The 25,950-nt window shown below is 39.6% G+C and overlaps 1 pseudogene; it reads right to left on the bottom strand.

Moving 5' to 3' along the window:
• Positions 1-2,521: 2,521 nt before the first annotated feature.
• On the bottom strand, positions 2,522-24,388 carry LOC132076950 (synaptonemal complex protein 1-like; annotated as a pseudogene).
• Between the last annotated feature and the right edge of the window lie 1,562 nt (positions 24,389-25,950).

The following is a 25,950-nucleotide window of genomic DNA, read 5'->3' as shown; positions in this document are numbered from 1 at the left end:
TTGTTCCCTCTGCCCATTGGCCCTCAGACCCAAAGTGTGGTGGTGTTTGCAGGGGCCCCAGGATGAGGGAAAAGATGAGAATCTTGACTCCATGTTTCAGAAGACTGATTTATTATTTTATAATATATTAAAAGAAAATGATTTATTAAAACTATACTCAAAGAATAGAAGAGAGGATTTCATCAGAAGGCCTGCAAGGAATAAAAAAGAATGATAACAAAAGCTCGTGACTCTCAGAGAGTCCGAGCCAGCTGACTGTGATTGGCCATTAATTAGAAACAACCAACATGGACCAATCAAAGATGCACCTGTTGCATTCCACAACAGCAGATAATTAGTGTTTTTCTTTTCCTCTGAGGCTTCTCAGCCTCTCAGGAGAAAACTCCTGGCAAAGGGATTTTTCAGAAAATACCATGGCAGCACCAAAGCTCCACCTCCCTTGTCCCATATAAAACCCTGGATTCTGCTTTGTTCTTGGTTCTCTCTGCCTGGAGCCCTTGGGTGTGCTGGCCCATAAAGCACCACTGGAACTCCCAGCACGGATCCCCTCCCGCCTGTTTTCCCCCGAGCTGCAATCGCCACCAGCCTGGTGCTCGCTGAGGTGTCCCTGCCCTAGAGGAGACACTCTGGGGAAGGAAGTACCTGGAGCTGGGATGGGCTCTGGGCACTGCTTTGGGCTGGGGAGGCTGAACTTCCTTCCCAGGGGCTTCTCTGGGGCAGGGCTTGGGTTTGGCCTGGAAACAGAGGGAAGGTTCCAGGAGGTTTTTGTTCCTGCCTAGAGCCGAGGCCTTTCCTGTTCCTCATCCTGCCCTGGCAGCGAGGGGCTGGGGGAGCAGCAGAAAGGGGCAGAGACACAGCTGGGACAGGGACCCTGACTCGAGCCCAGGGCATTCCCAGAGCGTGTGGAAGAAGGATCAGTCTGGAAAGAGGGGGAAGGAGCAGAAAGGGGGGGATGCTGGCAGTGATGGCATTTGTGTCCCCAGGTCACCATTTCCTGGGCTGGAGCACTGCTCACCTGGGCACGGACGAACACTCACCTGCCCGTGGGAAGCAGGGAATGAATTCCTGGCTTTGGGTTAGGGTTAGGGTTAGGGTTAGGGTTAGGTTATTCTCACTCCCTGAATTCTCCCCCATGGGTGCTCCAGGGAACTGGGCCTGAGGCCAGAGAGAGAGACAGGAGAGATGGAGCCGTGCACTGCTGCCATGGCCACAAACAGGGCACCCTCATCCATTAATAAAAACAGGCACAGAAAGGGGCAGATGTGATTTTACACCCTTCCCTGCTGTTTGCATTTCCTGCAAGCTTTCTGCAGTGTTTCTGGCAATATTTTTGTACTTTTTCAGGTGATTGACACAGCACCTCACAGGACACACTCACAGGATCAGGAGAATTATGTGATATACCATAGATTCATGTCCCTAAAATATACCAAGGCTCTAATTGATTAGTTACTGTTTGAGTCTAGAAGTGGGCAGTACAAACTTCCATTTTTCACTTTCAGGTGCTCATTAGGAAAGCACATCATATTCTTCCAGGTCTTTGCACAATATTTGTTAGCTACATACAATAACAAATCTCATTTACATCACTGCTCAACAGCTCAACATAAGGAACCCAAACTACTGGCCTATCCCTAAGACTACACAAAAAGGTTAAAACAAATATGTTTTGCTTCCCACTTCAGCTGCATTTGGGATTTTTGATTTTTCATGGTATTTTAAGATGTACTTGTAGTTTTCTTGTTATGTCTAGGCTCTGAAGTAGGGTTTTTCGTTGTTGTGAAACCAAGATTAATCAAGGATTAATACAGAAATAGATGTTCTAAACTATCCTTGCACTTATGCTGGTCCCTAGGAAGGCCGGTGTGTGATTTCTGTCTGTGTTCAAATATGTAAAGCAACAACAAATAGTCCCACACTTTATATTTCAGATAAACAATTTAATGGCATCTTAACATTGTCTTCACAATCTTATAACATGCATATTTCACTCCTTATGAAGCTGAAATCTTTTTAAATACAAGTAATTATACTGAAATTTTAGAAGTTTCAAAACCATTTTAACATACTGAAAAAAAAATTCTAAAAGACAGGTCTAACAGCCATTAAAATGAAGGAAAAAGCAAGAGGACTTCAGTAAAAGAACATACATTTAACAGCTACATTTTCTCCACTAAGTATTTATGTGTTAGGAGAAACAGAGTAAATGTAAAAGAACAGAAGTTATTTAAAACTAGAATTTCTAATGCTAGAAACAGCTTTGAAACAACTTTCTATGTAGTTCTATTTATTTCCAAATTTAAAATTGGCCAATTTTTGTCCCAACATTTTGAAGCATAAGGGAGGAAAGGTGGAAAATGCTCTGCAGGGGTTGCAGGTATGGATCTCTAAAGTTTATATGTGTAAAGGAATAAACATAGTATTATACACACTGAGTATCACAGAAAAATGCAACAAAGCACTAACTCAGAGAGAAAAACAACCCTGCAAGCAATGCCAAGGCACTGGGCATTTCTGCATTTTAAGCAAAGAGCTTTACAGCATCTTTAATTTTCCTTTTCCTGTCCGTTTTGGAGAGCGCAGTCCAGCCCGCCTCGTGCATTCTCCTCATGGTTTTGAGTTTCAGAGCAGAGCCTGGAGATTTCACACTGCATGAAGCTGGGCTCTGGGAAGGAAAATAAAGCCATCCTTTAGTTTCTGTAAACAATCTGATTAACTGCTTGGTTTAATCTTAGGAAAGGCTAACATACCTTTTTTGGTGCTGTGGAATGTACTTGTGAACCTTGTGGATAATCTTTGTACAAATTTTTAAACATTTCTTCTTCCGAGACTATGCTCTATTAAATTAAAAGTTAAAAGTTAAATTAAAAGTTACTTATTCCCACTATATTAAAAATACTTTTTCTTTCCCCCTAAGGATATTAAACTATGAAAAAAAAAGTTAAGAGGTCATTATGAGGCATAACAGTTCAATAAAAAGAATGTTAATTATGTACATACAATGACAATTCCAGAAAGAACCAATAAATTAAAAATATACACATAAATATTGGCTTGAATGTGGAAGCCCAAACTCTTTATTTCCATTCTCAGCCCCAGCAGTGAGCACAAAGAGTTGCTCAGCACATGATTTGTTCTCTGGCTCTTACCAGGAGGTCAGTGTGCTCAGAGCTGGATGACTCAGTGTCCAGCTGCACAAGCACTTTCTGCTTTTTCCTGCTGCTCTGCTCTGCAGGCAGGTTTGTGCTTCTTCCACTCTGCATTTTATCCACTGGAGGAGTCTTTATAACACATGTCTGGGAAAGAAAATGTTTCTATTTTTAGATTATATTTTATGGGGTAAGTATGGAATCTAAAGCCAAACTCAGGACCCAGTTTACAGTCTGAGTGTCCAAGAATTCACCTGAGAGAAATGGTGGAACTCTGATCTTTCCATCCAAACATGGAGCAAAGACCCAAACAAAGTGGGGTGGGGTGGAAATATCATTTTTTATACTATTTTTGTTGCCAAATGAGGAGAATGAAGGGGAAACTATGGAAGAGCTGAGTTTCATGGCACATTGTATTTAAGTTCTCCATGCTTATCTGCAGAAATTCAGGTTATTCTGAACTGTAGCCAATACGTTGGACTCTATCAAACATCAAAGAAAATGGGAACAAACAAAACTGCAGGAAAAGGCTTCCAGAGAAAGATTGATAGCTATATCAAGATTGGTGTTACTTAAAATAGTTTTTTCATTATAAGTTAAACAGAGAAGCATTGAATGGTCCAGTGCAGTCCTTTTTTAGACAGATAACATCAAAATGGTGCTGGATTCCATTGTTCCAATGTGAAAACCACAAGTGAACTCCTGACATGAAGAAGGGTGAGTTCTGCAGTCAGGACTACTTTGATACTTTGACCATTTTTACAGCTATATCATCTTTTTTCTCTTCCATAGAGGAAAAGTGCCTTTACAAATGGACACTTGTAAGACTAAGTAAAACAATTCTAGAGACATAAAAAATCAGCAACTGAGCAAGAAAAATTACACACTGGGAGCCCTTCCAGAAACTGCTGTCTAATATCTCCATGGAATGGTGTGACCCTTTAAAATCCCTTCTTATCCCAGGGAAAAAAAAAATCATCTACAGAGAAGTAAGAAATACAGGCAGAAAAATGCAACAAGAAAAATTCACTGTTAGGAGTTACAAAACTTCAATGTTGGACTGTCCAAGGGACTTCCTGTTCTGACAAACACATTTTTTAGTTTTACTTTTATTTTTTTTATTAATTTTAGGAATATAATTTGGAGACTTTCTATTTTTTACATGAATAGATTCACTGTATAGATCTAAACAAGGTTTAGGAGTCCTAGGAACATAAGTTTGTATTTTCTATAATTTAAAAAGTTTGAAGTCAAAAGCATTCCAATGTCTTTTGTTGAATGGAAATAAATTCTCATGGCACTTCAATTGATTCTACACATATAAACACTCCAAAATTCTAAAAGCAATTAAAAAGTTCAAGTTACCTTGTGTTTCTTTTCACTTTCAGCAGTCATACTGCCAGAGTGCTCTTTTACAAGATTCTCCTACAAAAGAGTTATGCGACAGCAAGGAAATATTTACTTGATTTCAGTTGTTAAAAGCCTTCTTGCTGCCATTACAGAGAACAGTCTATAATCACAGACTGTTACAAAGTTCACACAAAAATATGACCAGGTTTGGTACAACCTCAGCATTCAAAAGTCACTAAAAAACCCTACAGTTTAGGGAACTTTTTTGCTTTAGCTAGTTAAAATTAACTAAAATAAAGGAGAGTTTTGTTTTGTTGTTTGTTTATTTATATATAATCTATAATCACAGACTGTTAAAAGTTCACAAAAATCTATGACCAGATTTGGCACAACCCCAGCATTCCAAAGTCACTGTTTTTCTGTTCAGTTTCATTTCTGATCCAACTTCTCACACAGCACAAGCCCAGGCCACACCTCTCACCCCCACTGCTCAGGGAATAAAAAACTCCACCTTTTCTTCCATTTCTGCTTTCAGTTGTTCCTTAAGGGAGGACAGTTCCCTTTTCAAACATGACAGCTCATTTTCCTACAAACCATTAAATAAAGGACAGGGTTAACTCTGCACAGCCCAGAAAAAGGAAAACAGTCCCAGGTGAGACAGTAATTAACAGGGACACTCATTAGATACACAAGGTAATTCTATGTGCTTTTCAGCCCTATACTTGAAGCTTTGCTTTAGCTTGTTTAACAAAGACTGAAACACTGTAAGAAACAGGTATTTGATCCGAAGTGTTCAAGGTAATACCTTAAAACCCTTGGGAGAGCAGGGGTGAGAGGGCACAATCTAAATATTTAAAACAAAAGTTTCCTATTCAAAGTGGGGAGTCAGAACATGACACACTATCTGGAGGAGCAGACACAAACACACTGCCACTCCAATTTATTTTCAGAAACATTTGGAGTTTTTAGTGCCCAGAATAAGATCTGTTGCAGCAGGTTGGGTGGCACTGCTACTGGTAAAAATTAAAAGCACACTGGAAGAGTTCCCAGAGAATGCCTCTGGTGGGAAAGACCCCAGAGCACAGCAGGAAAAGAAACTCTCTAAGCAAACTGAAAAAAGATTTTAGAAGTCACAGAGTGACTGAAGATCACATCTTTTGTCTCTCTGTGCTGTCGGTGGGCAAGAGGGAGAGATTGGGAAAAAAGGTGTTTTAAAGGTTTATTTTAGTTCTCATTACTCACTTTTAATTCTATTAATAATAATTATTTTATACTATTTAAGTTTCAATCTGCTTTACCCTCAAAGTGTTTTTCCCCTAATCCTTATCTGAACTCAGTCCTTGAATTTTTCTTTCCCCTCCTCTGCTCAACTACAGCAGAGAAAAATGACTGAATGTTTTTTTGTGTGTGTGCCTGCACTTAGCCAGTATAAAACCCCTACACAGGGACATCAGCCCCTTCACTGAATTATTGACCATTGCAAAGTGCTCCTTACCAGTGCTCTTTCTGATGAGAACTGCTTTTGCTGTTTCATTTTATATACTTTTAACTCTGCATCTTTTTCTTCAATCATTTTATCATATTCATTCTGTGTTAAAAAAACCAAACCAACAACAAACTCAAAACATGTGACTAAATGTTACAATTACAGAGGTATCCAGTCTTAAAACATCATTTTTTTCAAACCAGGCCCTTAAGATTCAGAAAGAAAAGATTCATTGATGCTTCTGCAGAAACTGTAAAACAGGAAATGCTCAATTCAAGTATTATTTTGTGGACTGGCAGAGAGTGCTTTATTTCTGTGCAGCAATATCTGCTCAGCATTAAGAGCCAGCTGTGCCATCTTTATTAATGTATCTGCTAAAGATATTGCAAAATGAGGAATAGAAAGGTAAACTAAAATGTGTCAGGCTAAACTGCTGACAGTCACTAGGTAACCTCTGAGAAAGAGGCCAAACTGATACTGAAAAATATTGCATTCACGTGGTATCAAAGGAAGCCTGAATTGAAAAAAAAAATCTAAAAATCCCAGAAGTTTAGATGAATGGAATTTATCTGCCCATAGGAATGTGTTCATAATCTTCAAATGAATTTGATTTTAGATGATGCAAAGTGCAGCATGTGTTCAGCTTCCTTTTCCCAGACTCAGGCCTGTTTCTGCTTTTGAAAGGTCATTAACGTGGTGTCACAAGTTATAAACATGGTATTGACATGGTATCACCCATTGCAAAGCACAGCAAGCAGGAATATCTCTGACCTTGTGCTTTTCCATCAGTGCCATCATCTCAGTTATCTTGTGCTGACATCTGGCATCAGTTTCTCTCTGTATCATTGCAGTTTCATCACAAAGCAACCTCATCTTTTCTACCTGTTAGTAATAAATTGCATTTCATTCATCAATATAACAATATATTTCTTTTAAATCTTAATTTCTCCTTCCTCCTGTAGGTACAAAGTTTGCAGTCTCACTTGGGGTTTATTTGCTTTTAAGACCCCTTTCAAATCCCAGATCTTTTCTGGAGATTGTTAAAATGGGCAAGATCAAAGGTACAGCCGTGGCGGGCAAGCTCACTGCAAACCAAAAGGCCATTTCAAGCCCTCTGCCCTAACATTTCTTAGCATTGCCATAAAAAAAAAAAGTGTGGGCAGAAAAATACTAATGTGGGAGAAGTTATAATCTAATTTAACTATGCTGACTTTATACCAAGGGTGGAATTTCTTTGACCTATATCTTGAAAGAAAGAAGTCTTAATGGAGTTCTCATTTTCAAAGACATATTCAAATAGTTCAACCTAAGCACCTAATGTACTAAAGCTTTGCTCACAGGGATTCACAACAAGTTCCATTTATGTCTGCAATGTAAGAGCAAGAACTCTTGCCATAAAAGCTTCATAAAAACATTTTAAATGAAAAAAAATAAATTGCAGTAAAAATTAACACCTCTCACCTCTTCATGAAGTTTATTTTCATTTACTTTTCTTGTTTCTATGTCTTTTTGATACATGTCAACTTCTTCCTTATGTTGCTTGTTCATATTTTCCATCTCTAACTGCAATTTATTCACCTTTGGAGAACGCAGAATTGCTGCTGTTATTTGTTTAGGAATTACTATGTTAATGATTTTTTCTTACCTCTTATTTTTGAGCACAAACACTGTTACTTTTCAGGTATATGATTAAAGTGTTTCCTATTTAAAAGTTCAGTTTTTTTTAATAAAGAGTTGAACTTTGGCTTGAGGTGAGTTAGAAAATACTCAAAGAAAGAATGGCAACAGCGCAATGGGGAAGACTGCCCTAAGCAGTCACCCTAAATGCTCTGAATGCCTCAGAAAAAAACAAATGCAGATGGAGATTTTATTCTCTCTCTTGTAAATCTATATAAGATTTTCACAGGCTTTATGGTACATTTTTCTCCCAGCTGTGCATTTTGATTACAGTTTTTCCTTTTAAGTTTATCATATGAATATCCTCAAAAAAGTCCACTTTTCTTCAAGTGCAGTACCCAAAGCTGGACACAATATTCCCATCAGAGGGATTGCCACTGCAGAACACATTTAAAGAACAGCCTAAAAAGATATATATATATATATATACACACATATATATATGTCTTTTAAATGCTTTTCTGTTACAATGAGGTTGCTGAACCCTGTTCAGTCCACTATCAACAAAAGAAAAAAAAAAAAAAAGGAACAGATTGGAAACACCATTAATTGCAATGTGAATCCATCTCTTAAATGTCCAATAGTCAGTGCCCAATGATTAAAAATGGAAGCATCTTCTAAAAACTATGAGCTCATTCCTGCAAAGTCTGTATCCCAGATCCAGAAACCAGCTCAGAATGTATTTAATAAGTATTATCATGATTTACAGAGGGACTTAAAAACACTCACCTCGTCTTCTACATGATATTATTTAAACCTACCTTCCCTTCATAAGTATTGCTTTTCTTGCTTTCTGCAGTAATTTTCTTTTTCAGCACCTTATTCTGTTGAAATTAAACAAAACAAGCACTGTACCTTAATAAATTAATAGAATTAATTTATTAAGGTACAGTGCTTGTTTTGTTTAATTAATAAACATTCAGTCATGGTTTAACTGCATCAAGAAGTTCCAGCTTTCATCAGGCAAATACCTCTCAGCTGTTGTGCAGCTCAGGTTCCAGAACAATTCTTCAAACAAATGAATGTTCAGCTAATTTCTGTGATAATTACTATTTCTTCATGGCCTTAAGAAAGGCTCCTCCTGAGCAGCAGCAGGGAATAACAAATGAGGTGCAGAATGGGAATTAAAACTAAGATGCTGCTGACAGAAGGTGTGAAGATGTTCATGACCAAAACCACAAGTTATTTATTTTTACAGTGAAGTTACTACAGTTTGTGCCAGTGCAGAATTCTTTTCTACTAGTGGTAACTGAGATACTCATTGCAAGTACATAAATAACACTATGCACTAAATGAAAAAGAGTAGAAGTTTATTAAAGATATTATTTTTGTAATTGCTTTTTTCAAATTAAGGCTCATTTAACAAATTAAGTGATCCCTAAGATGACTCCCTAGTTTGCTCAGGGTTAGGATAAGAAAGGAGAATTTTTAAATTACATAGGTGTATCTAAAGACATCACAGCAGACACAAACCTGCTGAAAAGCAACCCAAACTATAATGTATTTATGTATTTGTGACATTTAAAATCTCTACACACCTCCTGCTGCAACTCTTCAATGCATTTGGTTTTATTTTCCATCTGTTTCTTTAAATTATTCATCTGAAAGAGATATTTCAGACATGAATTAGTAAGTTCTACAAATGACTCCCTATGTGAGCAATTCCTGTAGATGTTCTTGAACCTGCCCTTGCACCAGTCTGGTTTGTTCCGATGGGACTGAAAAACCAGCTGACATGTTAGAATAATCAGAGTTTTAGCCATAAAGTACCACAAGATGTTAATTAATGGCAGTGAACCAGTTCCTTAGTGGTAATAGAGTTAAGAAAGAAGAAGAAAAAAAAACCAGTATCTTCACAATTTAATAAATGCACTTGTATGAAGTTCCCTACATCCATGAAAAAAATGAATTTTCCCAATTATTCTCTAGAATCTTCAATGGCTTTTCCTCTCTTGAACTTTCATTTTCAATACTCTTAACCTGAAATGACAATTGTAAATCTTTGACTTTTACAATGAAATTTTGAAATTTGCTAAAAACCCCAGGTTGCTTTGAACCAATAGAAAGAAAACTAAAAATGTTTGAATCTATTTAAGCTCAAACTCACACTACATATAAAAAGCTAATCCAGAGCCCATCCATCACTGAGTGGGTATATGAAAAACAGAAAAGCAGGTTCTCTGTTTGCCTGAAAACAAACAAATAAATCTTTAATATTAAACTTCCAGCACAGAGTGAACATCCCAGTGACTGTGCTTTTCTTTTGAAATACCACGGCTCACATGTGGACACACAAGGGCACAGCTGGCAGCAGCTGGGAAAGAAGAAACCTCTGGCAGAGATCACATCCCCCAGGCAGAGCTTTGCAGAAAAAACCCCAACAAAGATTTTACATTGAATGCTGTCCTACAGGTTCTGTAAGATAGCTTCCTGACACATGACATACATTTTCTTCTCTTTCATCCAGTGTACTTTTCATCTCTTGACCTGTCTTTGCCATTTTCTCCTTCAAAGACTCCAGTTCATTTCTAAGTGTCAAATTAACAAGCATTAGTAAATACTTCCTTATTGCCTTTAACTTATTTTCAGTACTTCTAATAAACCCATATTTTATTTTCTAAAAAGAGCTGCTAATGTTGATGGGAACTTCATAACCTGCTCAATGAAAATGTTCTTAAAATGCAGCAACATGCCCAGTAAGTCAATATGTGAACTGTCCATACTTCTTTTAAGTAGGAAAAGATGTTCCAAGAACCCAAGGAAAATACATCCTGACCTGGACTATTGCAATGTAGCTGTGAAATATGGGAGCTGCCTGTCTGTTGAACTGGGGAGGATACAGAGAGTAACTCTGATCCAGTTTTGCCTTGTCACATTTAATCCATAACCTTCAGCTTCCATTTCAATTTCCTTCACACCTGAGATGTCTAATGCAAAACAAGACAGCTCCTACCGTGTAATACAAAATGATGGCAAACATTGTTCCTGTAGCAATTGGTATTTCTAATCTGAGACAATTTGTACTTGGCCAACAGCAATTCTGAATAGTTTCTGTTTAGCTATGTAATCTAGAAAAACATTAATCAAAAAATCCTAGAAAGCAGCATTTGAACAGAACAAACTGAGTCTACTTCCTTTTACAATATCAGTTATTATTATTTGTTTTTACTTGCCTTAGCTGGCTATTTGCCTCTTCTAGGTTTTCAACTAACTGCTTTGTATTTTCTTTTTCTTTCTTACTATCCTAAATAAAGACCCATGTGTCAGCAAAGAAATAAAATTCAAAGTGACTTCTTAAAAAATTCAAACACATCCAGAGCACACTGACCTGCCTTGTTCAGAAGTGTAAATACACTTCCTTTCCAATTCAAATACAAAAAATAGCTCAGGTACTCTACAGACCCAAGTCATGTTGCAGCTCATCATCTAATTTGTGAAACTGAGTCATTTGTCAAATTGAATGTTGTCCTTTCAAGAAAGCTGGAAGTTTACAACTTGCCTCTTGTTTTTCTTGCAGCTTCTGGAGTTCTGCAGCCACAGCATTTTTCTCTTGTGCTGTTTGTTCTTTCTCTAGTGAAAGCTTACTGAGATACACTGTTAGCTGTTCATTCTTTAACCTAATTTAAATCAAATGCCCAAGAAGAATAAGAAGATGCATTTTGAAACCTCCTTTTAAATTAAACTTACCCATTATCAAGTGTTATTCCATGCTGAAAAAAAGTCCAGGCCTTTATCTACAAATATAAGCTTTGCAGAAGAGTCAAAGAGATGTAAAAAGGTGACAGAAGAAGGAAAGAAACTCAGAGTCAACTTTTATATAAATATAATGGTTAGTGAAGGTGATGTAGTTCAAAGCAAGATTAGCAATGAATTCAGAAACTTTCTCTTCTTGTTAAATAAGTCAGAGAGATATGGAACAACTACATATGCCATAGAATACATACAAATAGAGAAAGTGGAATTTAGAAATATAAGTATATAATTAATGGCACATATGTGGTTCAAAACTTCCATTAGAAAACAATCATAGTTCATTTCACTGTAGATTAAAGCAACTTCTATATGACACCAAAACTAATTCAATATTATATTTTCAAAATGGTCATACGCCTCTTGTTCAAGATCTGTTTTCAGAGTCACAAGCTGCTTTAAATAATCTTGTTCCTTCTCAGCTGTACATGTCAGCTGTGCTTTCAAATCCTGCAATTCTTTCTGCAAAATGGAAAGGAAGAGTTTTCAGTATCCATGTGCAAACTCCAACTGCTGGAGGTTATCAGACATGAACTAAGAGCACAAGGCTTTCAGAAGAACCCAACAACATCCATGCCATGGATTATCCAGATTGGATCTTTGCAGTCTCTGCTGGGATCTGGAAGTGGTGTGAGACAGTGAACTGTGACACCGGTGCTGTTCATGTCTGTCCCCTGATGTGAGTTTCATTACCTGGGCTGCAAAATTAGGGTGGGACCCTGCTCTGGGTGCTGTTTCTTATGTATAAACTTGTATCCAAGTCATGATGTGTAACTTCACTGTTTCTAAAAACATGTTACTGTTGCCCTGCTTCAGACCTCTCTCATCTGGAGAGCATTTTCATTTCTCTCTCCACATTTTTCTCTCTCTGCATATTTTCTACAGTAGCCTCAAGATTCTTCTTCAGTAAAAGTCCTCCAATTTACCCATTTTAGAAAATGAGTGAAACTCAGTTCAGAACACTCAATGCACAGATTATAACAAAAGCACACACAGTATAATGCACACCTGATTTCACACTATCTTAACTTTCATTGATACGGATTCTTGTTAGGCTTGTAAATATAAAATCATAATGAAAATAAACTTCTGTTAAGAGTGTATTTCATACAGCTTAGACTGCTGTGACAGAAAATGGGCCTGTGTCACAGCACAGCAGGGTTCACAGAGGCAAGAGCTAATTACCTTCCTGGAAGGAAGAAAAAATAGGAAAACTTTATATCCAGAGAGAGTGGCATTTGAAGGGGCATGAACAAAGAAGGAAATAACCAAAAACCTTGAGAAGGAAAACCAAAAACATGGGCGACAAGAAAAACAGAGGCAATAAAGAGGTTCTTCAAAGAAAACACTGAAATTGTGTGTGAGAAAGTTTAGTAGAAATGTTAAGGTTGACTAGATGGAGTTTATTTATGGCATTTAAGATACTTACAAAGCAAGAGGAATTTCATATGAAGAGCAAATGCCATGAGATTAATAAAATGAACATTTACCAGAGTTTCTGACAGCTCTTCAAGTTGTACTTCTTTATCACATTTCACTTTAGTCATCTCTTCTACAGCACATGGAATGTAAAATGAACGGAACATAAATGATTTTTCATATTTAGCAGGCAGTATAAAACTTTAACCCTTTTGCAATACCCAGTTCTCAAAACTTGTTGGATTAAGTTAAGAAACTGAAAAGCTAATTTATGACTTAATCTAAATGTAGACTTGAAAAAATGATTCAGACATTAGCAAATCTATATCTGAAGAGAAACTAAATATTTATCCTAAATAAAATTTACAGCCTATTATGTTTTCCACAAATATAGCTTCAAATAAACCACGGACTGTAAGACTAGAGTATTCTCCAAGTATTGATGCACCTGCATTGTTCCAGAAAAAAAATCTGAACTGCTGAAGGTATCTCATGGATATGCTGAGAAAGGAAACTAGTTGTTACTAACTTCCAGATGGTTTCTATGTGCACATCCACAATTCTGGTATTTTTTGCAAGTTCTCAACAGCAAGACAGAGCTCTTACCCTGGGGACTAAGGAGCACATCCCTAGAAACCACAGGATATCAAATTGATGATATTTAAAGAGAACCCCTGCGAGCATCATTCCACTTCCAGCATGGGGAGGGTCACAGAAAACTCCATGGGAAGGTTTTATCTCTGCTGCAGAAGTCACTCCTGGCACCTGCAGTGCTGCTGCTCTGAGCTGCAAACCAAAATTACCTCCAGAGGAATTCATGCATGAATGGTCTGACTATTGGAGCTGTGCACAGCACTGCCCTTTGGCTGCTGCCAGTACTAATGACCCCCAAAGAAAAGGGATCAGCTGAGTAAAAATAAATCCAGGCATTCCTGACAGGTACAGTACTGTAAAATCATTTCTCCAACTACTAGAGACAGTCTATTTCCAGACAACAGCAGAAAACATTTTTATTACTGCCCAGCTCATTTTCTGCCTTTCTACAAGCCTTACCCAGTTCAGCAGATTTATTCTGGAGCTCCAAGGTAAGTAGCTTTGAATCATCTTCAGCTTTCTTTAATCTAAGAAAATGGTAAATTAAAAACCCCAAATGTAGAGTACAAAGCACTGCATTTGAAACTTACAGGACAATAAGAAAAAGTCTTACCACAAGCACTTTAAGAACATTTACCTTTCAACAGGCAGGTGATAGATCTGCCTGCAACACACATCAAATTTCACTTGTACAACCTCAGAACAGTAGACATAAAAGTAAACAAATATATACCTACAGAAATCTGTATTTCTTAAAGAGAGAATTGTGAAAATTGGAGGGGGCAAAACTTTACTTTTTATACAGTATCAACTATCACAAACAAAAAAAATTACATTAAACTCTCTGCATTTAGACCACTGTGGGGAAAAAACCTCCAAATTTCAGCATCATTTCCAACTGTTCTTGGTTTTGTCATAGACTGCAACCTGTAAGATCGCTCTTGGAATTTAAACTCATTCATTTACCTATTTTGCTCTTCTTGCAGCAAGCTTTTCAAATTGGCAACAGAAGTCTCAAACTCCTCTGTCAGGGCTGCAAGCAAAGCCTTCATTTTTTTACATTCTTCCTCCTGCTCTTCCTTTTCTCCAGTGACCTGAATTAATGTTTTCACTGTTGTCTGGAATTCAGTTTCCAAGTTCTTCTGAGCAGCCTTCAAGACATGATATCGTTTCTAAACATGTTTTGCAACAAACAGCTACAGCTGTTTCATGTCTAAAGTATCAATAATTACTTATGCAAATACTCATCCAGTCTATTTCTACTGTAAAACTATAAACAAGGGGTACCTCTGCCTTTTGCAATGAAATTTTAGCCTCTTCCAGCTCTGCCCTCAAATGTTCTTTACTGACCTGGGATTCCTTTAACATTTCTTCATTATGTACTAAACAAAAAAAGATGTTTATATTTAAAAAAAAAAGATATTTACTAAAAAATGCTGCTAAAAATGTAAAATTACATACATTTAAAGAATGTAACAAAGACCAATGGTACTAATATCATCTACTATGAAATAATATATAAAATTTTAATATAAATGGCTTAAAAATATTGAAAATCAAGTTCTGAAAAGTAAGTTTCCTCAGTGACATCTGCCTGACTGTACATTTGCAAAACTGAAGCAACGTATTTTCCCCTTGCAATTTTCAAAAGCTCTCAATGCTTGACTCACCCTAAAAACTGCCCTGCCAGTCCTTCTCCCACATGAGCAGCTCCTGCTCCAAACAAAAATAAGGCCTTCAAAGTCCCAAAACTCTGCTGCCAACCAGCAACAGAATAAGACTATCATGGCCCTGTTTCCTATGCTTCTATAAACAATTACAGGTAATAAATAAAGATTCATAAACAACTACATTGAAATTCTATAAACAATTACATTTAAACAAAGCAGGCCGAACTCTTACATTTTGCTTCCATTAAGTCAGCAACCTTATTTTGTGATGTCTGCAGCTGAGCCTCGATGTCTTTTATGACATCATCTTTTTCATCTCTCTGTATGGTAAGAGCTGAAATCTAGAAAAATGCAAGAAATATCATCATTAAGTCTGGAAAAGGGACAGATATTAATTTTCATTTGTACCCAGGTATAATAAGCAGCCATTTTTCTGTCATTCAAGTTAGATTAGACAGATAGATAGACAGACAGACAGACAGAGATAGATAGATAGATAGATAGATAGATAGATAGATAGATAGATAGACAGACAGAAAGACAGGCAGATAGATAATATTTGTCTAGATATAATCTTAGCCAAATATTGATCAAGTCACATAACTCTAAACAAAAAAGTTCTCCAATTCAAAATCAAACCATAAATTCCAGGAGACTAAAGGTACTGAAACACCACTAAACTTAGCAGAATTTGACTTAAATGCAGCTTCAGATGTTATTTTGTCTTTTTTACTAATACCCAGAAACACTTCTTGGCTCTTGCATTGCCCCTTTAGGCACAAATAAAGCTCTACATCTTAGATGTTAAAATGAGCAAACCTGCTTTTCCTTTTGACTGACTTCCAGTTTGCATTCTTTCTCAAACTTGTCCACTTTTTTTGCTTCTTCTTTTACTTTGGAGATACAGTAACATCCATAGTTAACATTCTAGCTGAAATATACTCCAAGTTCAATACAACTTCCACTTTAAGACTGCTTGGAATTGTACAGCTGTACCATTTGTTTCCCAAGAGTAATTGTTGAGGCAATGTTTGATTTTATAATCAAAATACAAACAGAAAAGAGCATGTGAAAATGAAACAGGAACATAGCAGGCTATACATACAGAGAGAGAGCATTTAGCTAAAGTTTCTGTAGCTATACACTAGTGCATTGTCATTTAAATAAACAAACTATGGGAAGTAAGTATTGATCTCTAGACTGTACTTCACAGACAAAACTTCAATTTTGAGTGACTGTTTGAGAAATAAAGTTCCAGCTTTGGCCCAGTGGAACAGCAACAGAAAGGGCCAGGCAGTGACCAAAGGCAGCAGGAATAAAAGAAGGGTCCCAGTGTCTCAGTGTGAGCTGCTCACCATTCCAGCACTTCACATCTGCCTGCCCTGACACTGCATGTGTAACACAAGCTATGAAGTACAAAACTGAGCCAGCTGCATAAACTCAATAAACAGAAATCTCACATTTGAAACTCATTTCCAATCTGTCGTTCTCTGCTTGCACACGAAGCTCTTCAAATGCCACCGTCATTCTCTAAAAACAAAATTTAATATTTGAAGTTCAATATCGGAAACCCTGGAACTTCTCCAGGGGCTGCTGCCCCCCTCAGCCATTCTGAGGAACCAGCAGGGAGGTGAAACAGAGCCCAGAAAGAAGCCAGAAGCTGTGGCAGTGACCCAGCACTAAGCACACATCACCCAGATCACAGGGATCTACATCCCACACACTGCTGCACCTTCTCCATTGAATGTGTTTGATATAACACAAAAATAATTCTTGAAAAGGGATTGAAAACCCAACTTCCTGCATCACACATGACATGATACCCACACAGTATGGATACAAACAGCATCCCAACATAAACATGGAACTCAGCTCACATAACTCACATTCCTTTCATCAAGCTTGGTAACTTACTTCTATGTTGCTGTGAAGTTCCTCATACAATTGTATTGTTGCTTCCTTTTCCTGTTCATCTATCAAAGCAAGAACATATGAGAAAGTTTTTCTTTTGAACAAGAATGCCAGCTGCCCAAGTCATTATACTTAATCAGCAAAATGAATTCAAAACGGAATTCTCAGCTCCATTCTTATTAAATAAGTCATTATGAAACATGCTGCCAAAAGTTACAGAATCTAGGGAAAATGTGTATTTCATTGAAACATTGAGCAAGCTCAGCTTTTAAAATTCCTTCCTAAGATATTTTTTTCTGTGAAAAGTGTATTTTGAGATCAGTTTATGTGACCATATTAATTATTATAGTATTAATGCTGTTGAATAATAATGTATCAGTCCTGTTAGTATTTTTAAACTGTAATCTAGGGTTTAGCACTGAATTTCTTCCTATCAGCAGATATCTATAACCACAGAGCTGTCATTATAAAATTGCAACAACACTCCAGGTCCATATTTTCCTTCTTTCCTTTCACTTTTGTAATTGATACTATTTTTTCCTAAGAAAACAATTAAAAAGAGAACAGTAACAGAAACAGCTATCAAAAAAGAACAATACATCTATATACAAGTGTTTCTAGAATTAAGGCTAAAAAGAAACAGACATTTAAGTATCCAGGATCAAGTTAGTAAAATTCTAATTATTATAATAACCATTCTAAATTGCATATAAAGTAGGATTTCCAATCAAGAACATATTTTAAAACCTCAAGAATTTAAACTTCATTCAGTTGTCCAACTGTCTTGGCTTGTTCCGTTTCATGAGAAGAATTCCAGTTACTCATTATACCTTGGGGCTCAGACCTTTTTTCCCCATAAATGTGTGATGGCTGAAAACAGGAAATGTCAGCTCTGGAAATTTGTTCCAGAGTGCTGGGAATTTAGATCAGATTCTACTGCCTAAAACCAGGCATGAAGTGTCACTTCTCATGTCTGAATATATTCCCAGAGTGTGGCTGGGACTGCAAAGCTTCAATGGGCTGAGCAGCCTTGAGGAGCCCTGCCCTGCCCTGCAGTGGCTCCAGTGCCAGTCGGGGCTGTGGGCACTGCCTCAAACCTGGAGCACTGTTTGGGCACCCAAAGAGCTCCCAGGCTGGCAACCTTGCAGCAAGCAATTTCACTGCCTTCTAAAGCCCTCTGCATTTAGCACTACAAACCACAAGTCTGTTAGACCTGGGGCTTCACTTCCAATTTTGTGAGCCACTTAAAATTCATTTCTCATTCTGAGAGCCACATCCAGTTGATCTCAACTGTAGAACTTTTCTGAACAGCATGAGAAATTTCTTCTTCTTGCTTCTGTTTGTGAATTTAGAGCAAGCTAGAAGTACATTTACTCTGATAAATAAAAACTAAAAAAGCATTTACATTTGCTGGTCTTCTCTGCAAAGCGAGTGCAGGTTTCCTTGAGCAGATTACACAGATGCCTCGAAGCAGCAGCTCTAAAGGAGGGAAAAATATCATGTTTGCACAGGAGTGCACAGTGCTTTGTGCACCTAAAGAGTAGCAGTGGAAATGACCTTCAAAATTTAACAGCTACATAAAACTGCCCACATGGAAACTGATTATTTCCACCACAAAAATATATCCTTGGTTCTATTACTTACTCTTTCAAGAGATCTTTATTTTCACATATCTCATCTTCCAGTTTCAAATGGAGTTTCTCATTTTCAAACTGATTTCATAGGGAACAAATGCAAAAAGACACTGTTATTGAAAAATATATTAGAAATGCACTTGAACTTCTCAAATCCCTCATGAAAAATCATTTGGGGCATCAGTAGACAGAAGTCTGTTTTATCTGGTATTACATGCTGAGTCATCTTTTGCATGAAAGATGCAATAATTAATGAACAATAATTTACCAGCAAATGAGACACAGGTATATTCTTCATACACACCCTCACACAGGACAGGCGCCTGCAACTTCTCAAAATAATCATTTTCTCAAGGCACAAACCAAACTGCAACAGTCTTTAATATTTAACTGTATCAAAATAGTGTCATACTGAATCAGGAAGCATTGAACTTCATATATTCAATGTACACTATACAATACTGGCCTGCAGTTCTTGAACGGCTTTCTTCTGTGCTTCAATAATCTTTCTATTCTCTTGGAGTTTTCTTTCTTTCTGGTTTAGTTCAGTTTCCACAGTCAGTTTCCACTGCTTGATCTTCTCAGCCTCTTTGTAGAGTTTTGAGAACAATTCATTCATTGTTTCTGGATTCTATTAAAAGAGGTTCCACAAGTTAATCTCAAATACTATCTAATTAATAGTATATAATATCTAATTAATACTGTTTTAGATAATGTATTTATCTCTTAGAAACATCACAAGAGGAATATTTTTTCCACAGATGGTGATATAAGCTTATACATGATCAGGAGCCCAAGTTTAAATCTTTGTGCATCCTCTGTGTATGTATCAAAAGGCATTACAGGGCACATAGAAGATACAAATACAATGAAATATCCCAAACCCCCTTCAAACATCTCCAAATAGATGGGCTTAAAGACAAGGATAACTGCAGTCCACCAAAATCAATAAAAATTTTCCAGAATTATCAGTGAAGCCAAAATTCCTTCTAGCAGGTTCTTCACACATTTCTGTCCTCTCCTTCTGACAGATACTGCTGAGTTAAGTAAAAGCAGCTTCAGAGACTTTGCCCAGGAGTACTTGTGATATTGTCATGAATACACACAGAATCACAGAATAATGAGGCTGGAAGAGACCTCTCAGATCATCGAGTCCAACCTATGCCCTGACACCTCAACTGCAGCACCAAGTGCCATGTCCAGGCTTTTTTAAACACATACAGAGATGGAGATTCTACCACCTCCCTGGGAAGAGCATTCCAGTGCTTCATTATTCTTTTAGTGAAAAATTTTTCCCTAATATCCAACCCATCCCTTCCCTGCTGTAGCTTGAGACTGTGTCCTCTGGTTCTGTCAGTGCTGCCCAGTGGAAGAGATCGACCCCACCTGGCTCCAACCTCCCTGCAGGAAGCTGTAGAGAGCAATAAGGTCACCCCTGAGCCTCCTCTTCTCCAGGCTAAACAGCCCCAGCTCCTTCAAACGTTCCTCACAGGGCTTGTGTTCCTAACCCCTCACCAGCCTTGCTGCCCTCCTCTGGATGTGCTCCAGCATCTCAACGTCCTTCCTAAGCTGAGGGCCCAGAACTGGACACAGCACTCAAGGTGCAGCCTCTGCAGTGCCCAGTACAGGGGCAGAATGAGCTCCCTGCTCCTGCTGGCCACACCATTCCTGATCCAGGCCAGGATGCCATTGGCCTTCCTGGCCACCAGGGCACCAGGGTTGAACTGCTGGCTCATGTTCAACCGGCTGTCCCCAGCATCCCCAGGGCCCTTTCTGCCTGAGCACTGTGCAGCCACACTGTCCCCAGCTTGGAACGTTGTAGGGGACTTCTGTGGTCAAAATGTGGAACTCAGCACTTGGACTGATTAAACTTCATGCTGCTGGACTCCGCCCATCCATCCAACTGATCTAAGTCTCTCTGCAGAGCCCTCCTTCCTTCCAATAGATCAACACAAGCTCCCAGCTTAGTGTCCTCTGCAAATTTACTGATGAAGGACTTGATGCCCTCATCCATGTCGTCTATAAAAATATTAAACAGAACTGGTCCCAGTACAGCCCTGAGGGACAGCACTGGTGCCTGGCTGCCAGCTGGATGCAGCACCATTCACCATCACTCTCTGGCCCGGCTATGCAGCCAGTTCTGAGCCCAGCACAGAGTGCTCCTGTCCCAGCCATGGCTGCAGCTTCTCCAGGAGTGTGCTGTGGGAGACAGTGCCAAAGGCCTTGCTGGAGCCCAGATACACAACACCCACAGCCTTTCCTGCACACACCAGGTGGTCACCTGCTCACAGAAGGAGCCCAGGTTGGTCAGACATGACCCACCCTTGGTAAAGTCATGCTGGCTGGGTCTGATAGCCTGGCCATGCTGTGAGTGCAGTGTGATAGCACTCAGTGTGAACTGCTCCATTATCTCACCTGGCATTGAGGCCAGGCTGACTGGCCTGGAATTACCAGGATCCTCCTTCCTACCTTTTTTGTACATGGGTGTCACACTGGCCAGTGTCCAATCATCTGGAACCTCACCAGTGAGCCACGACTCCTGATAAATGATGGAGAGAGGCTTGGCAAGCTCATCTGCCAGCTCCCTCATCACCCTGGCATGCACCCTATCTGGACCCAGGGATTTATAAATATCCAAGTGTCCCAGCAGTTCTCTGCTCACACACAGAGCAGGAAGGAAAACCACCACCCTTGTGCCCTTAGAGCACCTTGAAAGTGTCCTACAAGCAGGGCTGGGCCAGTGGTTGAGGCAGGGAGAGCAACACACGAGCCCCAAGGGCCATTTGGCTCACTTACAACAGCCCCAAACAACATCCTTGTTTTGGCTGCACCGCAGTTTTGTTACAGTTCTGATGGTACTTTAATATCTTAGGATTAAAAAAGTCTAAAAAGTTGTCAGGGCTATGAAAAACAGCACAGAGAGCACAAGAAATGTATTTGAAGCTATTGCAAAAAAAAATGAGCTGTACTGAATTGTGCTACAGCAGAGATCTGCTGGTAAAGACACTGTGAAAAGAATCCAGTGTTTGAGGAAACCACTGAATTAATTGTTTTACAGATAAAATAAAGCCAGACAAGGCAATTGGGATAATCCACTTCAATTTTCCAAAGAATACTCTGACTTCAACCCTTCTGCCCCTCAACAGAATATTCAGAACCAGTTCCACAAGGATACTTAAGTGTTTAAATCTTACTCTAATTAAAGCTCATAGACTTTGCAGACACTTCAAACAAAGAAAAAAACAACAACAATATTGCAATCACCTTAATTTTTAAAGATTTGTTTCCAGGCATGTTCACTAAATCACAAGTATCTCCTCTAAGTGATTCAGCTTTAAACAGGAGACAGAAAACATTATTCCCTTCTGACTACTTCCTTTAGCCCTCAAATATCTACTGAATAATGTTTTAGGCACTGTTTGGGAACAAATTCAAAAGACCCCAAGGAATTAGATGTGCAGAGCTGATACTTAGCTGACCTCTTCATCTACTTCAGAGCAAAGTTTCACTTCCTGTGAAATTGTATCTGAAACAGGAAGATATTTTGATCACTGTATTTCTAAAAAAAGTAACAGTGAAACTGTATTTAACAGTTACAGATATGAAACTGTGGGACTACTCATGAAAATTAAAACTTGACAATATATAAAAATCTAAAGAAGGTGCATGGCAAATATTCCAATTGTACCTGAATAGTGATTTCACCATGGCTCGACACATCGAATGGCAACTTAAAGTCATCATCTAAGCGTCTGTTAAAAGCCTGCACAAATTTAAGAATTTTTAGTTTCTTAGTTTCTTATGGGTAGATTTGTAAAGAGGAATTATAAAGTCCTGGGGAAAAAACCCCCTACAGATGATGTGAAAATAGAATTTGTCATTAATAAAACAGCTGCCTACAATTTTCAAAGCCCAAGGGATTGGTAATGGCTTTGGAACTCACTTCTTACTTCCCAGTGGTTGATCAAACTGTTGGTGTCCTGCAGTTTGATTTACAGACTGTGGCCAAAGGGGAGCTTTCAATGCAAGGAACTCAGCAGCTCCTGCCTGTCTGGGCACTGCTGCATGGCAAAGGACTCAAGGAGACAAATTACTTTTTTGAAGACCAGTAGTTGATATTTCTTTGCTTTACTTCCAAGGGCACTTCTAAACCATATCTGTTTCAGCATGAAAATACCCTTTTACAAGGTTTTTAAGTCACAGAAGTTCATCCTGTAAACAGCTAACTCATCTGCTGTCAGAATATCTCATTCCTAATCTCAAAATATTTCATTAGGAGCTTTGACATGAAAAAATAACTTGTTGAATTCCAATAACTCAGCATGGGGACAGAACATTTTCACTGCACACCTGATCCGGTGAGACCAAGACACCAACACCAGTGTGAGCATCTGAGTGGGGCCTGTGGGAATCCATAAAATCAGAAAGGTTTGGGAAAGCTGCAAAAGGCAGGCCTCAGAGAGAGCAGAACTGTGATTAGAGCCAAGCAGCAGCCATGAGATAGGTCAGCAGAAAAATTATGTATAAAGTAGAAAAGTAATGACAAATAGAACAATGGTCTGTGTATTAACGCTTGGCTAGAACAACTCACTAAGTTACGGAAAAGTTCATCTAGCAAGGTATTAGGAAGTTTTAAGCTTAATAATGGAGCTCTGTGCATTGCGTTTTAAGGCTTACAAGCAGGTATTGTATTCAAAATAAACAAGCATTGTTTTAACCAAAGGTACGTGTGCTTATAGTGGTTGGATAGAATTACTGTCAGTGTGCTTTTGCTTTGTGTGATTGGTCAAAAAACTTTTCAAGTAAGTTGTACCATTAAGTTCTTGGTCGGCTGCCTGGGATGTGAGCTGCTGGCATCTTCCCATTGTCACAACCATGTAATGAGACTGATGCTGGAAAATAAAACAGCTCAAGGCAGTTCCTCAGCAGTCCCGTCCCATTGGTGATTTGTTAAGAGACCCCGGCCAGCGATAGAGTCCTGCTCGCTCTCTGGGCTGAATTATCCGCAGCAAATGTGGACTTACAGCACAGAGCGGATGCTCCAGAAGATGATTCCCTTCAGTTTTGAGAAAACACAACAACAAAAGTCTTTAAAATTCAAACCGAAGATGTCTGTGCATGTGCCACTCTAGGCACACGCACAGAAATGAGTCCAGCACAGTAGCCGTCCCAACCCATGCAGGGGCAGGTGTGTGTCTGCTCCAGCTCGGGACAAGGGGACAGGTGTGTGTGTGCTCAAGCCCGGGGCTCTTTGGGGGCAAAGGGCAGGTGTGTGCATGCTCCAGCCTGGGGCTGTGCCCATGCAAGGGGCAGGTGTGTGTCTGCTCCAGCCTGGGGCAAGGGGCAGGTGTGTGTGCGCTCCAGCCCAGGGCAAGGGGCAGGTGTGTGTGTGCTCCAGCTCGGGGCTCTCTGGGGGCAAGGAGCAGGTGTGTGTGCGCTCCAGCCCGGGGCAAGGGGTAGGTGTGTGCGTGCTCCAGCCCGGGGCTCTGCCGGGGCACTCCCCGGGCCCAGCACTGTCCCCGTGTCCCCGGGGAAGGGCCCCTGCGCTTTCCCCCCGTCCCCTCCTCAGCCGCAGCCTCCAGAGCAGCACAGCCCGAGGGGGGGCCGGGGGGGGGGGGGGGGTGTGTGTGGTATGGGCCGCCCTCAGCGGCCCCGCGGCCTAGCGCTCACCTGGGATCTGCCCGCAGACACCTGCCCAGCGCTCAGGCGCGGCGGCATGAACAATTTAAAGCGGTTTTCCTTCTCCATAGCTCCGATAAAAGAGCGGGCGGGGCGGCCCCAGCGCCCGGAGGCCGCTGAGGGCGGGTGCGAAGGGCGGGAAGCGGCAGCGGCCCCTCAGCGCGGGAGAGCTCTGAGGGGAAGGGGGGTCCCGCCTGCACAGGGAATAACTGGGGGAGCCCGCTCCTGCTGTGGGAAAAATGCGCGTTTTATGATTGGCTTTTCGCAAATATTAAAATGAATATTATATGTGTTGTGTCAGAAAGTTCTGCTGTATTAATTTTCTTAAGTAGTGTGTTAAATCTAGTTTTAGGGTCTAACATAATGTTAAAATCGAAACTAGAGATACTTTTTTAAAAGAAAGGACTTGCAGCGAGATAGCCGCCACAGGACATCTAAAACAGGCTATTGCTTTTAAGGGTTAATCCTCTGTAAAGTGTGTCCTTTTTCAGGCTTATGCTGCCCAGAAGAAGTTACCCAGACGTCCATAACTCTTTGTTTCTATTATCTCCTATTGAACTAATCCACACTGTCCAAATTATTAATACTCTAATTATAAAAGTATCTTACATAGCATAGTTTCTATTTTAACATTATGGTATAACCTAAAACTAGATTTAACACACTACTTAAGAAAATTGGTACAACACAACTTTCTAACACAACACATAAAATATTCATTTTAATATTTGTGAAAAGCCAGTCATACAATATGCATTTTTCACACAGGTCATGCAGGCCCTGGAGGCATCTCCTGAAGCTGGCACAGCCCCAGCAGACGGCATCGGTAGGGGGGCTGCTGGGTGGCAGTTTGGAATAACTTTGCTGTCCTAGGGTGACTATATGATGCTTGTATCCCCATTCATGTGTTCTCTTTATGCAGGATATTATGTTCTGTGCCTTCAAGACTGGCTCTGAAGAGCGAAGTTTTGTTTTGGTTTTGTTATCAGCCACTCCCCCAGGCCTGGCAGGACACAGAGACAGGGCAGTACATGGTGCTGCTTTTGCTTTTTGCTTTGCTTTTGCTCTTGCTTCTGCTTTGCTCCAGCTTTGCTCTTGCTTTTGCTTCTGTTCATTAGTTAGTTTAGCAAGCAGTCTGACTTTTTCCTGGAATGTTTTTCCTTCCCCTTTTTTGGAACCACTCAAACATGCTCTGAACTGGGACCTGGGAAACACCGAGAGTTTGCACCTTGTGGCTGCAGCAGCTGCCCCAGCACCGAAGGGACTGATAACAGAGCAACCACCCCCAAGAGAGACTTTCTGAATTTGTCATCTTTTTCAGCGTGGTGAAAGAGTGTTGTCACCTGGTGTTGTTCATTTTGTGTTCTAGGGGATGTTTTTCCTGTTAAATAAACAGGTTCTTTCCACTTCTCTCCGAGGAATCCTTCCCAAACTGGCTGGGGGGAGAGGCCGTGTTGTAGGAAGGAGACCAGGACACCAGATGGCTCATCACAGGTCCAGTTTATTAAAGAAAGCATCAAACACTTATACAGCAAATAATAAGCTTATGAATATTCTGTAAGCCAAGCAATCTATTGGTTAAACTATACCATTAACTCATCCACATTCCTTTGGGCCTACGTTCTCTACTT

The sequence above is a fragment of the Ammospiza nelsoni genome, chromosome 9 (assembly GCF_027579445.1).
Source record: "Ammospiza nelsoni isolate bAmmNel1 chromosome 9, bAmmNel1.pri, whole genome shotgun sequence".
Taxonomy (NCBI): domain Eukaryota; kingdom Metazoa; phylum Chordata; class Aves; order Passeriformes; family Passerellidae; genus Ammospiza; species Ammospiza nelsoni.
The sequence above is the reverse complement of the archived record's forward strand: the minus strand, read 5'-3'. Positions and strand labels throughout refer to the sequence as shown.